We start from the raw sequence: 15314 nt of genomic DNA, 5'->3' as shown, positions 1-15314 counted from the left end.
TATAGCGCTGATGTTACTGACAGCATCTCTGCTAATCTGACGCGGTTATTACTGACTGTATATCTGCTCAATATAGGGCTGATAGTACTGATAGTATCTATGTTCAATATAGCCCTGTTACTACTGACGTATCCCAGCTCAATATGGGGCTGATATTTCTGACATTATCTGTATTGATGAAAGAGCTGGTGTAATAAAAATATTCATTGAATTACTTGGAATTTGACAGCACATGAACAGCCCACTTGGCCAAAAAGGTCTTTGCCTGGATTTATGCTCGACACGATCGTTCCCCACACTACTTCTTCGCATCCTATCAACTTATCTTTCTATTGCTGCGGTTCAAGCAGATCAGTTAGAAGGACTGCACTGTCAAACTCACGTATTAAAAAAAAATAAGTGTTTCCTTGTCCTGCCAGGTGAGTGCAGGAGAACTGCTGGGACTCGCCCGGCAGAGGCGGAGACTCCGAAACGGCGCCAGAGATTGCGATGTTCTGACCTGTCTCACTGTTCATCGACTGAACAACAAGATTCTTATGATAGCGTGGGTTTGGGTGGGGGGTGAATTGCAATCCAGAATCCTGGACACGTCAGGTTAGCATCTCGGCAGATACAAAAAGCATCAATTTCAGGACCTTGGTATTTAAAATCTACAGATACAGAATCTCTTGTACTGAACTTTTAACCGTCCCCGAAATAAAATCGCCGGTTGGTTTCACGGTTTAACTGTTTAATTCTGACTGGACACAGGGTGGAACAATGTGTGTGTTTACTAAAGTATATTTAACAAAGTTTCCCTTCGATTGCCTTGCACCGAATATCTGATCTTTGCTCCCCTAGAATTCTGCGAAGTGCAGAATCGATGGAGCTCAGCATGAAATATAAAAAGCCAGTCAAAGCGCATTTGGTTCGGGTTTTGTGTAGAACATCCCTACGAGAGGGGAAAGGAAGGGCACCCAAAGCTCGAGCTCACTGGATGACTAAAGAGATAGAGATTAAAATGAAACAGAAAACGGAGGCTTATGACGAATGTATGGTTCATAACACAGTAGAGAATCAGGCTGAATACAGGAAGAACAGAGGAAATCGAAAAAAAGGGAATAAGAGGGGCAAAAAGAGAGATTCAATAGTAAATTTCAAAGGGGAATTGGATAAAAACTTGAAGGGAGAAATTTGGAGGGCTATGGGGAAAGAGCAGGGGAAAGGGACTAAATGGACAGCCCTTTCTAAGAGCCAGCACAGGCGTAATGGGCCGAATGGCCACCTCCTGTGCTGTACCTATATTGGTACTATGTTGCATCCATATAAAGGGAACGTACAAACCATCTAGTGCTGAAGTCATTTTACAGAAACTCTGGTTAACCTTCACATTCACCAAATGCCGGAATTGATAATCCAGCACATGTTTAAATATAGGAACATAGGAAGAGTAGTAGGCCATTCAGCCCCTCGAATCTGTTCTCGATTTTAATTAGATCATAGTTGCTCTGTACCTGAATTCTATTTACCTGTCCTTGATTCATTTCGCTTGATAGCCTTACCACAAAAAATCTGCCGCTATCAGTCTTCAAAGTTTCAGTTGACCCAGAATCCACAACCTTTTGGAGGAGCGAATTCCACATTTCCAGTGAACTTTGTGCGAAAAGGTGCGTCCAGATTTCACTCCTGAAGGGCCGAGCGCGAATTTTAATGTTGTGCCCCCTTGTTCTGGATTCCTCCATCAAAGATAATGTCTACTCTGTATTTAATGAGTGTGAGGTATTACATTTTGGTTGTAAAAATAGCGGGGCCACAAACTGCTTGGATAATAATTGTCCAAAAAGGGTAGAGGAGCGGGGGGTTCGGGGGGTACAGATATAGAAAGCACTAAATGTAGCGAAGCAGGTTAATAAGGCCATAAAAAAGCAAATCAAGCAATGCGGTTCTTTCCAGAAGGCTAGAAATGTAAAGCAGAGAAGTGAAGTTAAATTTGTATAGAACCTTGGTTAGGCCACACTTTGATTACTATTTATAGTCCTGGTCTCCACATTATAAAAAGGATATAGAGGCACTGGAGAAGGTACAAAAAGATTTACTAGGATGATACCAGAAGGGAGAAGTTATACCTATCAATGAAGATTGAGCAACATGGGGCTCTATTCCCTGGCAAAAGGAAGACGGACGGGTGGCCTGATAGATGTCTTTAAGATTATGTAAGGGTTTGATAGGGTGGACGGAGAGAAGATGTTTCCACTTGCGGGAGAAACCAGAACGAGGGACCATAAATATCAGATAGTCACTGATAAATCCAATAGGGAATTCAGCAGGAACTTCTTTACCCAGAGATTGGTTGGAAAGTGGAACTCACTACCACAAGGAGTAGTAGAGGCGAGTAGCATTTAATTGAAGCAAATTAAACACATGAAGAAGAAAGGAATTGAGGGAATTTGCTAATAGGGGTAGATTAAGGGAGGAGGTGAGTGTGGAGAATGGACCATTTGGGCCGAATGGTCTGTTTCTGTGCTGTACGTTCTATGAAATTCTCCATCGAATCTTATTATCATTTTAGAAATGTCATTTAAAGCACCCTGACGACATGCAAACCCACCATTTACACACGGTCCATTTAACAGTAAAATTATTGATATATAAACAAATCATTTGCTCACACTATCCATTCAACTTTGTATTTAATGATATATAAACCCACCATTTACAAACAATGTCCATTTACCACCGTATTTAATGATACATATAACCACCATTAACCCACACTGTCCATTTAACAGTGTATTTAATGACATATAAACCCACCATTTACTCACATTGTCCATTTAACAGTGTATTTAATGACATATAAAAACACCATTTACTCCTACTATACATTTAACAGTGTATTTAATGACATATAAACCCACCATTTACTCCGACTGAACATTGAACAGTGGATTTAATGATATATAAACCCACCGTTTACCCACACTGTCCATTTAACAGTGTATTTAATGATATATAAACCCATCATTTACACACACTGTCCATTTAACAGTGCATTTAATGACATATCAAGCCACCATTTACCCACACTGTCCATTTAACAGTATATTTAATTATATGAATCGTTCGTTTGAATATTTTTACAAAATGAATAAAACTCCGTTTAACTCAGCGATAGATTGAAAGAAGTAAGAAAGAGAAGTTCTGTCGAGGGAGAATTCACAGGAATACTAATATTGGGGAATGTTTCGTTCCGCCACTTTAGGTTGTGTCTCCGGCCCGAATGAATCCTCAATCCTGGTCAAAAAACAAGGGGGAAATTGGAGAGAAAAGGGGAAATATCGCAATCTGTCCCTGGGATTGATCACAACAATCCGTCCCTCGGAATTATCACGACAATCTTTCCCTGGGATTGATCACAACAATCCGTCCCTCGGAATTATCACCACAATCTATCCCTGGGATTGATCACAACAATCCGTCCCGCGGGATTATCACTAGAATCTGTCCCTGGGATTGATCACAACAATCTGTCCCTCGGAATTATCACCACAATCTATCCTTGGGATTGATCACAACAATCTGTCCCTCGGAATTATCACCACAATCTATCCCTGGCATTGACCACAACAATCCGTCCCTCGGAATTATCACCACAATCTATCCCTGGGATTGATCACAACAATCAGTCCCTCGGGATTATCATCACAATCTGTCGCTGGGATTGATCACAACAATCCGTCCATCGGGATTATCACCACAATCTATCCCTGGGATTGATCACAACAATCCGTCCCGCGGAATTATCACCACAATCTGTCCCTGGGATTGATCACAACAATCAGTCCCTCGGGATTATCACCACAATCTATCCCTCGGATTGATCACAACAATCCGTCCCTCGGGATGATCATCACAATCTGTCCCTGGCATTGATCACAACAATCTATCCCTCGGGATTATCATCACAATCTGTCCCTGGCATTGATCACAACAATCAGTCCCTCGGAATTATCACCACAATCTGTCCCTGGGATTGATCACAACAATCAGTCCCTCGGGATTATCACCACAATCTGTCCCTGGGATTGATCACAACAATCAGTCCCTCGGAATTATCACCACAATCTATCCCTGGGATTGATCACAGCAATCCGTCCCTCGGGATTATCACCACAATCTATCCCTGGGATTGATCACAACAATCCGTCCCTCGGAATTATCACCACAATCTTTCGTCAAACACTTTCTCTCTTCGGACACTTCCAACCCGGGGAGGGGCTATTTATAACTGTCTGTGAACCCCCTCAAAATGAGGGCAATCCAATCTTTATACCAAGCACAGACCAGGAATGGTCCTTTCCCGATTTAACAATGCAACTGGTGTATCTGCTGAATATTTACTTTGATAAATGTAACTGTGGAAAGTCAGTACTCATTCGCACAGTGATTGAGGCGATTGATGCTCAGCGATTGTTTCATTTGGCGGTTAAATGGTTAATGTCCTCACTTACAGAAACAGCCCGTCCTCAGCTCTCTGACGAAACACTGGCTCTTGGGCACCGGGTTGAAAGCGCAAACATCAGAAAACCGATGGGACTTTCAGCAAACAATGTCCCTGATGCAAATGTAACAATTTATTTCGAACCAAGTATCTGTTTTACTGAACCTCCCTGGAACAAGATGATAAAAAGTAAAATTTATGAATGACTTTGTTCACAATTGACGTGGCAGCGAATTGTCAACCCGGTTCGATTCGATTCCACCAGAAAGGCCGCTCCCTGTTCTGAAAGAAATGAGGAATGTTTGTGTTGAAATCCATCCTGATGTCTGGCAGCAGCTTTCACAGAGGGCGGAGCTCTGAATCTCACATAAGTAGGATCGGATTAAATTCACAAGTTGTGAACCGCTAAAATAAAGCAAGGAACTTGTTCTCGCTTTATTGTAATGAAATAACAAGGATATAATTTGTAAAATCCACACGGACATTGAGAGACGGAAATTCCTTGCGGGATCAAGGTAAGATTAATGTCGTTGAAATTTGTTTTTAAATTAACATTTTCATCCCCTTCCTCTTTTCTAAAGCCGATTTCCTGAGGTCAGATGTGTTCCCCGGCGTATGGAGCTCTCTATTACTCGCGGATGGAACAATTCACTAATTGTTCGCTCAGACACTGACTGAAGGCCGGTTACTTTCCACCGGGTATTTCAGGGCTTATCCCTTCATGGACCCCACCAATCTCCCCACAGATACATTTTAAAGCGGTTACAGGACAGAAAGCAGGAACACGAACTCTGGAGATTTCCACCATCCTCGTCCAGCGGTGTCTCCTCCCCATGTTAGAATTTGACATTCAGTAAACACGGGTGGGAAACTGTCCTTTCTCACTCGACATGCTTTTATTTTTAACTGTAACACTGGCTCTTTTCACTCACTGAACCGTTTTGTTCCCGGTACACTTGTATTTAACTGATCAAGGACTGATCGAACACACAGTTCAGCTCAGTAAAGGGTTAACACATTCGCAATGGCCGATTCTCCCGATCTGCCGGGCACCTGAGAAATCAGCCTCTGGAAACCTGAGGCCGGACTGAAAGCGATCCAATCAAAGGATTGGAGCAAAATCGGAGACAAAACTTGTTCCTGATTAATTATAATTAATTAGTTTAATGCGAATTAAGTGGGAGAATGGAGCAGCGACTTCTGTTTTTGCTGAAGTATGTTTGAGCGGGTGTTGTTTGTTAAACTGGCTCAACTGAAGAAATGCCGCGACCTTTCGAGAAAAACAAACTTCAGGAATGTTTTAAGGGGAAACCGGTTCAGGGCGGAAACCATCTTTCGCACGATAGGTGGTTCCTGACCGTTAATCATGGTAATTTGAGTAGTTACTTTTTATATCAACAGGTCGGAGGGTCCCAGCACTGAGTGGAATTAATAAAACTGTTGCAGCAGGAACAGAAGATTTATGAAATAGTGAAAAGTTATTAGCAGGAAAAAGGAAGGAGGTTTTGAAGAAGTAACTTTATATTAAAAATGGAAAACGAGAACGGGTCAACATTCCAATGAATTGGAGTTCAGATTGTGTGTTATATCTGTGAATCTACAAATCATTCTAAACACGTTTGGAAAGTCAGAATCATGAGAGATGTGATCTAGTATCTATAAGACTGGGATGTGATGGATGAAGTTTTGGGGAGAAACTAAATATTTCCTTTAGTTTCTGAAAGTGACGGCAGATGTTAAAATGTTGTTTTACCAGAGGAGGATGTGGGACCATATTTCGAGAAACTGTTGAGAAGGATTTGGATCTGAATTTAGTCAACATTTGGAAAGTCAGAATCATAAGAGATATGATCTACTATCTAGAAAACAGGGCTTGGGTTTTCACAGAACAGAGTGAAATGATCCTGGTTGTAAAGTTTTGAGGAGAGAGGACGCCAGTATAAATAAATGGTTCTATGACAGAGGTGGAGAAACATCAACAAACTGGCAGGGCCCCAGCACTAATCTTTATATAAAAAGTAACTACTGAAATTACCAACAGGTATGAGGGTCAATCACTATTTTTTATATAAAAAGTAAATGCTGAAAATACCACCAGGAAGGAGGGCCCATCATTAATCTTTATATTAGAAGTTACTATTGAAATTACAAACAGTTAGGAGGGTCCATCACTAATCTTTACATAAAAAAGTAACAACTCAAATTACAAACAGGCAGGAGACCCCATCGCTAATGTTTACATCAAAGAGTAACTACTGAAATTACCAAAAGGCAGGAGGGTCCATCAATGATCTTTATACAAAAAGTAACAATCCAAATTACCTGCAGGTTTGAGGGTCCAAGCACTAATCTTTACATAAAAAGTTGGAGCTCAAATTACCAACAGGGAGGAGGGTCCATCACTAATCTTTATATAAAAAAAGAAACTACTGAAATTACAAACAGTTAGGGGCTCCATTAATAATCTTTAAGAAAAACGTAACTAATGAAACAACCAACAGGGAGGATCCATCACGAATCTTCATTTAAAAATAAACTACTAAAACTACACGAAGTAGGTAGGTCCATCACTAATAATTATCAACAGGCAGGGTCCCCATCACTAATTTTATATAAAAATAACTACAGAAATTACCAACAGGGATGAGGGTCCGTCAATAATCTTTATATAAAAAGTAACAACTCAAAATACCAACAGAGAGGAGGGGCCATCACTAATTTTTATATAAAAAGTAAATACTGAAATTACCACCAGGTAGAACTGTCCATCACTTTATGATAATACAAAAAGTAACTACTGAAATTATCAGTAATTATGAGGGTCCCATCACTAATCTTTACCGATCAAAATAACGACTGAAATCACCACCAGGTAGGATTGTCGGTCACTAATATTGATATAAAAAGTAACTACTGAAATAATCAACAGGTAGGAGTGACCATCACTAATCTTTACATGAAAATTAACTACAGAAATAGGCAACAGGGAGAAGGGTCCATCACTAATATTTATGTTAAAAGTAACCACTGAAATTACCAACAGGGAGGAGGATCCATCACTAATTTTATATAAAAAAAGTAACGACTGAAATTATCTACAGGTAGGAGGGTCCATCATTAAACTTTATATGAAATGAAACCACTGAAATTACCAACAGGCAGGAGGGCCTATCACTAATTTCAAATGAATGTAACTACTGAAATCAGCACCAGGTTGGATGGTCCATCACTAATCTTTATACAAAAAGTAAATATTGAAATTACCAGCAGGTATGAGGGTCCCATCACTAATCTGTACATAAAAAAGTAACCACTGAAATTACCCACAGGCAGTCGGCCCTATCACTGATCTTTACCTAAAAAAATAACGACTGAAATTACCACCAGTTAAGAGTGTCCACTAATCTTTATATAAAAAGTAACTACTGAAATTACCAACAGGCAGGAGGGTCCATCACTGATCCTTACATGAAAAACTAACTGCTGAAATTAACAACAGGTAGGAGGGCCCATCACTAATCTTTATGTAAAAAGTAACCACTGAAATTACCAACGGTCAGGACACCCCATCACTAATATTTTATCAAAAAGTTACAACTCAAATTACCAGCAGGTAGGAGGGTACATCACTAATCATTATATGAAAAGTATCTCCTGAAATTACCAAATGGGTGGAGGATCCGTCGTTAATCTTGATATAATGAGTAATAATTCAAATTACCACCAGGTCAGAGTGCCCATCACTAATCTGTATAAAAAAAGAAAGCACTGAACTTACCAACAGGTGGGAGGGTCCATTACCAATCTTTGTATAACAAGTAATTACTGCAATTATCAACAGGGAGTAGTGTCAATCACTAATCTCTTTCGAAAAAGTAACAACCCAAATTACCAATCTTTGCACAAAATGTAATTCCTGAAATTACCAACAGGGAGGAGGGTCAATCACTAATCTCTTCAGAAAAACTAACAGCCCAAATTACCAACAGGTTGGAGGGTCCATCACTAATCTTTACATAAAAATTAACTACTGAAATCACCACCAGGAAGTAATGTCCATCACTCATCTTTATAAAAGAAAAAAATAAACTCCTGAAATTATCAACAGGCAAGAGGTCCGATCACTTATCCTTACCTAAAAAATAACTGAAACTACCATCAGATGGCAGTGTCCATCATAAATCCTGACATGAAAGGTAACGACTGAAATTACCATCAGGTGGGAGTGTCCATCATTAATCTTTATATCAAAAGTAATTACTGAAATTAACAACAGGGAGTCCGGTCCATCACTAATTTGTAAATAAAAAAACAGCTACTGAAATTACCAACAGGCAGGAGGGTCCATCACTAATCTTTAGATAACAAAAGAATCTACTGAAATCACCACCAGGTGGTAATGTCCATCATTATTTTTTATAAGGAAATAAATTACTGAAATTACAACAGGTAGGAGGGTCTATCACTAATCTTTATATAAAAAGTAACTACTGAAATTACCAACAGGCATGAGGGTCAATCACAAATATTTATATAAAAGGCTACGACTGAATTTCCAACAGGTAGCAAGGTCCATCACTAATCTTCTTAAATAAAGTAATTATTGGAATTACCAACAGGTGGGTGGGTCCATCAATTATTTTTAAATAAAACGAAACCACTGAAATTACCAGCAGGCAGGAGTGTCCATCACTAATCTTTATATAAAAAGCAACCACTGAAATTACCACCAGGTAGGACGATCCATCGCGAATCTTTATATAAAATGTAAATACTGAAAATAACACCAGGCAGGACTATCCATCACCAATCTTTATATAAAAAGTAACTACGAAATTACCACTAGGCAGGAGGGTCGATCACTAATATTAATATAAAAATTAACCACTGAAATCACCACCAGGAAGTAATGTCCATCAATCATCTTTATAAAAGAAAAAAATAAACTCCTGAAATTATCAACAGGCAAGACGTCCGATCCCTTATCCTGACCTAAAAATTAACTGAAGCTACCACAAGCTGGCAGTGTCCATCATCAATCCTCACATGAAAGGTAACGACTGAAATTACCACGAGGAAGGAGTGTTCATCATTAATCTTTACATCAAAAGTAATTACTGAAATTAACACCAGGGAGTCCGGTCCATCACTAATTTGTTCATACAAAAACAGCTATTGAAATTACCAACAGGCAGGAGGGTCCATCATTATTTTTTATAAGGAAAGAAATTACTGAAATTACCAACACGTAGGAGGGTCTATCACTAATCTTTATATAAAAAGTAACTACTGAAATTACCAACAGGCCTGAGGGTCAATCACAAATCTTCATATAAAAAGCTGCTACTGAATTTACAACAGGTAGCAAGGTCCATCACTAAACTTTTTAAATAAAGTAATTATTGGAATTACCAACAGGTGGGTGGGTCCATTACTTATTTTTAAATAAAACGAAACCACTGAAATTACCACCAGGCCGGAGTGTCCATCACTAATCTTTATATAAAAAGCAACGACTGAATTTACAACAGGTAGCAATATCCATCATTAATCTTTTTTAAATAAAGTAACTACTGGAATTACCAACAGCGAGGCGGGTCCATCACTAATCTTTGTAGAAGAAAAAACTACTGAAATTACAACAGAGATGATGGTCCATCACTTATTATTATATAAAAATCAACCACTGAAATTACCACTAGGTAGGAGTGTCCATCACTAATCTTTATATAAAAATTAACTGCGAAATTACCACTAGGCAGGAGGGTCGATCACTAATCTTTATAACAAAAGTAACAACTGAAATTACCAACAGGCAGGAGGTCCAATGACTAACCTTCACCTAAAAAAACGACTGAAATTACCAACAGGTAGGAGTGTCCATCACTAATCTTAAAATAAAAAGTAACTACTGAAATTACCAACGGGCAGGAGGGTCCATCACTAATCTTAATATAAAAATCAACTACTGAATTTATATCGGTAGGAAGGTCCATCACTAATCTTTTCAAATAATGTAACTACTGAAATTACCATTAGCCAGGAGGTCCCATCAGTAGTCTTTACATGAAAAGTAACTACACAAATTATCAACATGGAAGATAGTCCATCTCTATTCTATATGTAAAAAGTAACTACTGAAATTACCACCAGGCAGGAGTGTCCATCACTAATCGTTATATAAAAAGTAACTACTGAATTAATAACTGGATATAAAACTTACCAGGGACACCGAGAGCAGCTGGGCAGGCACAGTAAATGACGAGAACGGTGATAAAGTGACTCATGGTTTAGAGAACTAATAGCTAGATATAGAGAATTACCAGGGACACCAGGAGCAGCGAGGTGGGCAAAGCAAATGCTCGAAAAGTAATAACGTGACTCATGGTTTATAGAACTAATAGCTGGATATAGAGAATTTCCAGGGACATCCAGAGCAGCTAGGTGGGCACAGTAAATGTCTAGAACAGTAATAAAATGACTCATGGATTATAGAACTAATAACTAGATATATAGACTTACCAGGGACACCAAGAGCAGCTCGGTGGGCACAGTAAATGACTAAAATACTAATAAAGTGACTCATGGTTTAGAGAACTAATAGCTAGATATAGAGAATTACCAGGGACACCAAGAGCAGCTAGGTGGGCACAGTAAATGCCAGAAAAGTAATAAAGTGACTCATGATTTATAGAACTAAAAGCTGGATATAGAGAATTATCAGGGACACCAATAGCAGGGAGGAGGGAATGGTAAATGATAAGAACAGTAATTTTGAAACACGCGTTATACAATTAATAGCTGGATATAGAGACGGATCAGAAGCACCAACAGCAGTGATGAGGGGATGGTACATTACCAGAACAGTAATACAGTGAAACATGGTGTATGGAACCATTCTAGTAAGTCTCTTCTGCATCCTCTCAAAGGCCTTTGCATCTTTACTAAAGTGCTGTGCCCAGAAGTGGACACAATACTCCAGTTGTGGCCGAACCAGTGTTTTATAAAGGTACATCATGACTTCCATACTTTGTACTCTATGTCTCTATTTATAAATCCCAGGATCCCGTATGCTTTTGAAACCGCAAGCTCAACCTTCCCTGCCACCTTCAACGATCTGTGCACATATACTCCCATATCTCTCTGTTCCTGAACGCCTTTTAGAATTGTGCCCTTTCGTTCATACTGCCTCTCTTCGTTCTTTCTACCAAAATGTATGACTTCGCACTTTTCTGCGTTAAATTTCTTCAGTCACGTGTCCGCCCGTTCCACCACGCTGCCTATATCCTCTTGAAGTATATTACTATCCTCCACGCTGTTCACTACACCTCCTAGTTTTGTTTCATCTGCAAATTTTGAAATTGTGCCCTGGACACCCTAGTCCACGTCATTAATATATATCAAAAAAGCTGTGATCCCAGTAGCGACCACTGGGGCACACCACTGCACAGCCCTCCAGTCCGAAAAAAAATCGTTCACCATTATTCTTAATGTTACTTAATGTTACTTAATGTTACTTAATGAATCCCTGCTGTCGCTTTTATCCCATGTGGCTTCAACATTGATGACAAGCCGATTATGCAGCACTTTATCAAACGCCTTTTGGAAGTCCATATACACAACATCAACCGCATTGCCCTTATCGAACCTCTCGGTTACCTCATCAAATAACTCAATCAAGTCATTAAACACGATCGGCCTTTCACAATTCCGTGCTGGCTTTCCTTAATTAATCCCCAATTGATCAAGTGACGGTTAACATCGTCCCGGATTAACGTTTCTAAAAGTTTCTCCACCACCGAGGTTAAACTGACTGGCCTTTAATTGCTGAGATTATCCTTACTCCATTTTCTGAACAACGGTGTAACATTTCCAATTCTCCAGTCCTCTGACACCACTCCCGTATGCAGGAATGATTGGAAGATTATGGCCAGTATCTGCAAAATTTCCCTCCTGAATTCGCTCAGCATCCCATCCAGACCGAGTGATTTATCTACTTTAAGCACAGCTCGCCTTTCTCGTACCTAATATTTATCAATTTTTAACCCATCCAGTATCTCAACTACATCTTCCGTTACTGTGACTTTGGCAGCATCTTCTTCCTTGTTAAAGACTGGAGCGAAGTACCCACTTAGAACCTCAGCCATGCCCTCTGACTCCATGTGCATGATCACCTTTATGGTCCCGAATCGATCAGATCTCTCCCTTTACTACCCGTTTGCTGTTTATATGCCGATCGAAGACTTTTGGATTCCTTTTTATTTGTTCGCTGCCAGTCTATTCTCATCGTCTCTCTTTGCCCCTCTCATTTCCTTTTTCACTTCCACTCTGATCTTCTTACATTCAGCTTGATTCTCACTTGTATTATCAACCTGACATCTGTCATACGCCCCCTTTTTCTCCTGCTTCATTTACCTCACTATTTCTTCGTCATCCAGGGAGTTCTGGCCTTAGTTGCCCTAACTTTCGCCCTCGTGGGACTGTATCTAGACTGTAGCTGATTCATCCCCACTTTAAAGGCTGCCCATTATTCAATTACAGTTTTGGCTGCCAATCTTTGATTCCAATTTAACGAGGCAGAACAGTTCTCATCCCATGGAAATTCGCAATCCACCAATTGAGCATTTTTTCTCCAGAGTAGTCCTCTGAGTTATCCATTTTTAAACAGGGCCGCACTCTGAACAAGGGCCGCACTCTGAATATGGGCCGCACTATCAACACACAACCCCCACTCTCAAGAGGGACGTACCATGAACATGGAGCCCTCTCTCAACACGGATCCCACTCTCAACACACAGACCCCACTCTCAACAGGGCCGCACCCTCAAAACGGACCCCACTCTCAACACGGACCCCACTCTCAACACGGACCCCACACTCAACACGGACCCCACTTTCAACACGAACCCCACTCTGAGCACGGAGCCCACTCTGAACACGGGGCCCACTCTGAGCACGGACCACACTCTGAGCACGGACCCCACTCTCAACACAGAACCCACTCTGAGCACGGACCCCACTCTCTACACAGAACCCACTCTGAGCACGGCCCCCACTCTCAAAACGGACCCCCCTCCCCCAGCACAAAGCCCACACTGAGCACGGACTTCACTCTGAAGAATGACCCCACGGTAAACATAGTCCCCACTCCGAACACAGACCCACTCTGAACACAGACCCCTCTCCGAACTTAGACCCCAATCTGAAGATTTCTGTGTTAGCCTTGATGGAGCTTTATTGTACATCTGGACGATGTTGTTCCTCTCTCCTCACTTCTCCTTCACCCCCCTGGTTCCTCCCACCTTTGGAACATTACGAATGTCATTTACATTCCCCCCTCCTCTTCATTCCAGAATTCTTCTCTCCTCCTCTTTACGTCTTTCTATAAATCTTCTTTAAATCTGCTTTTAATTTCCCCATTTCACCTGCCTGTCCCAGTAACTGAAACATTTTGGTCATTTTCCAACTGAATTCCTTACTTTGCATACCAAGCAACAAATCCACCACATCGACGGAACATTCATCCTGAGACTAAAGGTTTCAGAAATAATTGATGTGTGGAGCTCAGACCCGTATATATTTCGTTCCAGTAATGAGAGATATCCTTAATCGTCCCTGAACTGATAAAGTTGCTCTAAGGTGCCTTTCGAGTGCCTTCAAAAACCTGCTTAAAACCTGTTCAAAACCTGTTTCTTCAAATTTATTTTCTCCGCCTATCTCCTTACCACGCACTGCCTCTGCATCACATTTTGCGAGATGTTGAATTCTTTGTAAAGTAATCTCCGATATCTATTTACAAACAAAGCCTGACACTGAACACAGACCGAAACTGAACATTGTCCCCACTCTGAAAACTCTCCCCACGCTGGGAACACAGAGCCCACAGGAAGCGGGGTGGGAGGCGGTGGTATCAATGTAGCTGTGAGAGCCGGTGTTCTTAATAAGTCCCTGAATTGGGAGCGTTGCTCTGAGGTGCCGATCATGTGCACGCAAAAAGAAGCCTATTTCTTCAAATGGCTTTTCCTCCATTTTCTGTTGAACCCGCACTGTCTCTCTCTCTCTCTGCCACATTCTGCGTGAAATCGAATTCTTTGTAAAGTAATCTGATGTATCTATTTACAAACAAAGCCTGACACTGAAGACCGACCACCACTGCATTAGGGCAATAATCTGAACACAGACCCCTCTCTGAACACAGACTCCATTCTGAAGATGTTTTTGTTCGTGTGCAGGAAATTTTATTGTACATCTGGACGATGCTGTTCCTCTCCCCTCATTTCTCCTTCATCCCCCGTGGCTTCACCCCGCTTTGTATCATTACTTGTGTCATTTAGATTTCCCCCTCCTCTTCTTCATCGAACCTTCCTCTCCTCCATTTTATTTCTTTCTCTAAGTATGCTGTAAATCTGCTTGTTATTTCCACCATTTTATTTGATTTTCTTGTAAATATGACACTTTGGTCAGTTTTTAACTTAATTCCTTAATCTGGATTCCGAGCAACAAAGCCACCTCATCGACAGAATATATCGAGATTGCTCAGGGGGAAGGAGGAATTCTGTTTAGTTGAAGGCGCAATTCTCACAAAATTGCATCCAGAACCATCTATGAGACACCGCCCTGTGTTACATGGACATTCAATCCTGGGGCCTAAATACCTGAGATAAAAGTATTGAGCGGAGTTCAGGCCTAAAAATATTTAGTGCCAGTAATGTAAAGATGTCCTTAAAATGTCCTGAATTGTAAAGTGGCTCGAAGGTGTTTACAAGTGCCTTCAAAATCTGTTTTAAAACCAATTTCTTCAAAGAGCTTTGCCTCCATCTATCTCTTTAAGACG

General features: G+C 40.5%; 2 long non-coding RNA genes across 2 annotated transcripts in view; one reads left to right on the top strand and one right to left on the bottom strand.

Moving 5' to 3' along the window:
* LOC137312940 (uncharacterized) overlaps positions 1–4552 on the bottom strand; it is a 117359-nt gene extending 112807 nt beyond the window's left edge. Inside the window, exon 1 of the long non-coding RNA XR_010960949.1 lies at positions 4491–4552. This is a non-coding gene — a long non-coding RNA (uncharacterized lncRNA). The remainder of the gene's footprint in view (positions 1–4490) is intronic.
* LOC137312942 (uncharacterized) overlaps positions 1–15314 on the top strand; it is a 55143-nt gene that overhangs the window by 5519 nt on the left and 34310 nt on the right. Inside the window, exon 2 of the long non-coding RNA XR_010960961.1 lies at positions 4493–4995. This is a non-coding gene — a long non-coding RNA (uncharacterized lncRNA). The remainder of the gene's footprint in view (positions 1–4492; positions 4996–15314) is intronic.

Source organism: Heptranchias perlo, unplaced genomic scaffold, assembly GCF_035084215.1.
Source record: "Heptranchias perlo isolate sHepPer1 unplaced genomic scaffold, sHepPer1.hap1 HAP1_SCAFFOLD_44, whole genome shotgun sequence".
Taxonomy (NCBI): domain Eukaryota; kingdom Metazoa; phylum Chordata; class Chondrichthyes; order Hexanchiformes; family Hexanchidae; genus Heptranchias; species Heptranchias perlo.
This window is presented reverse-complemented; position numbering and strand designations above follow the sequence as displayed.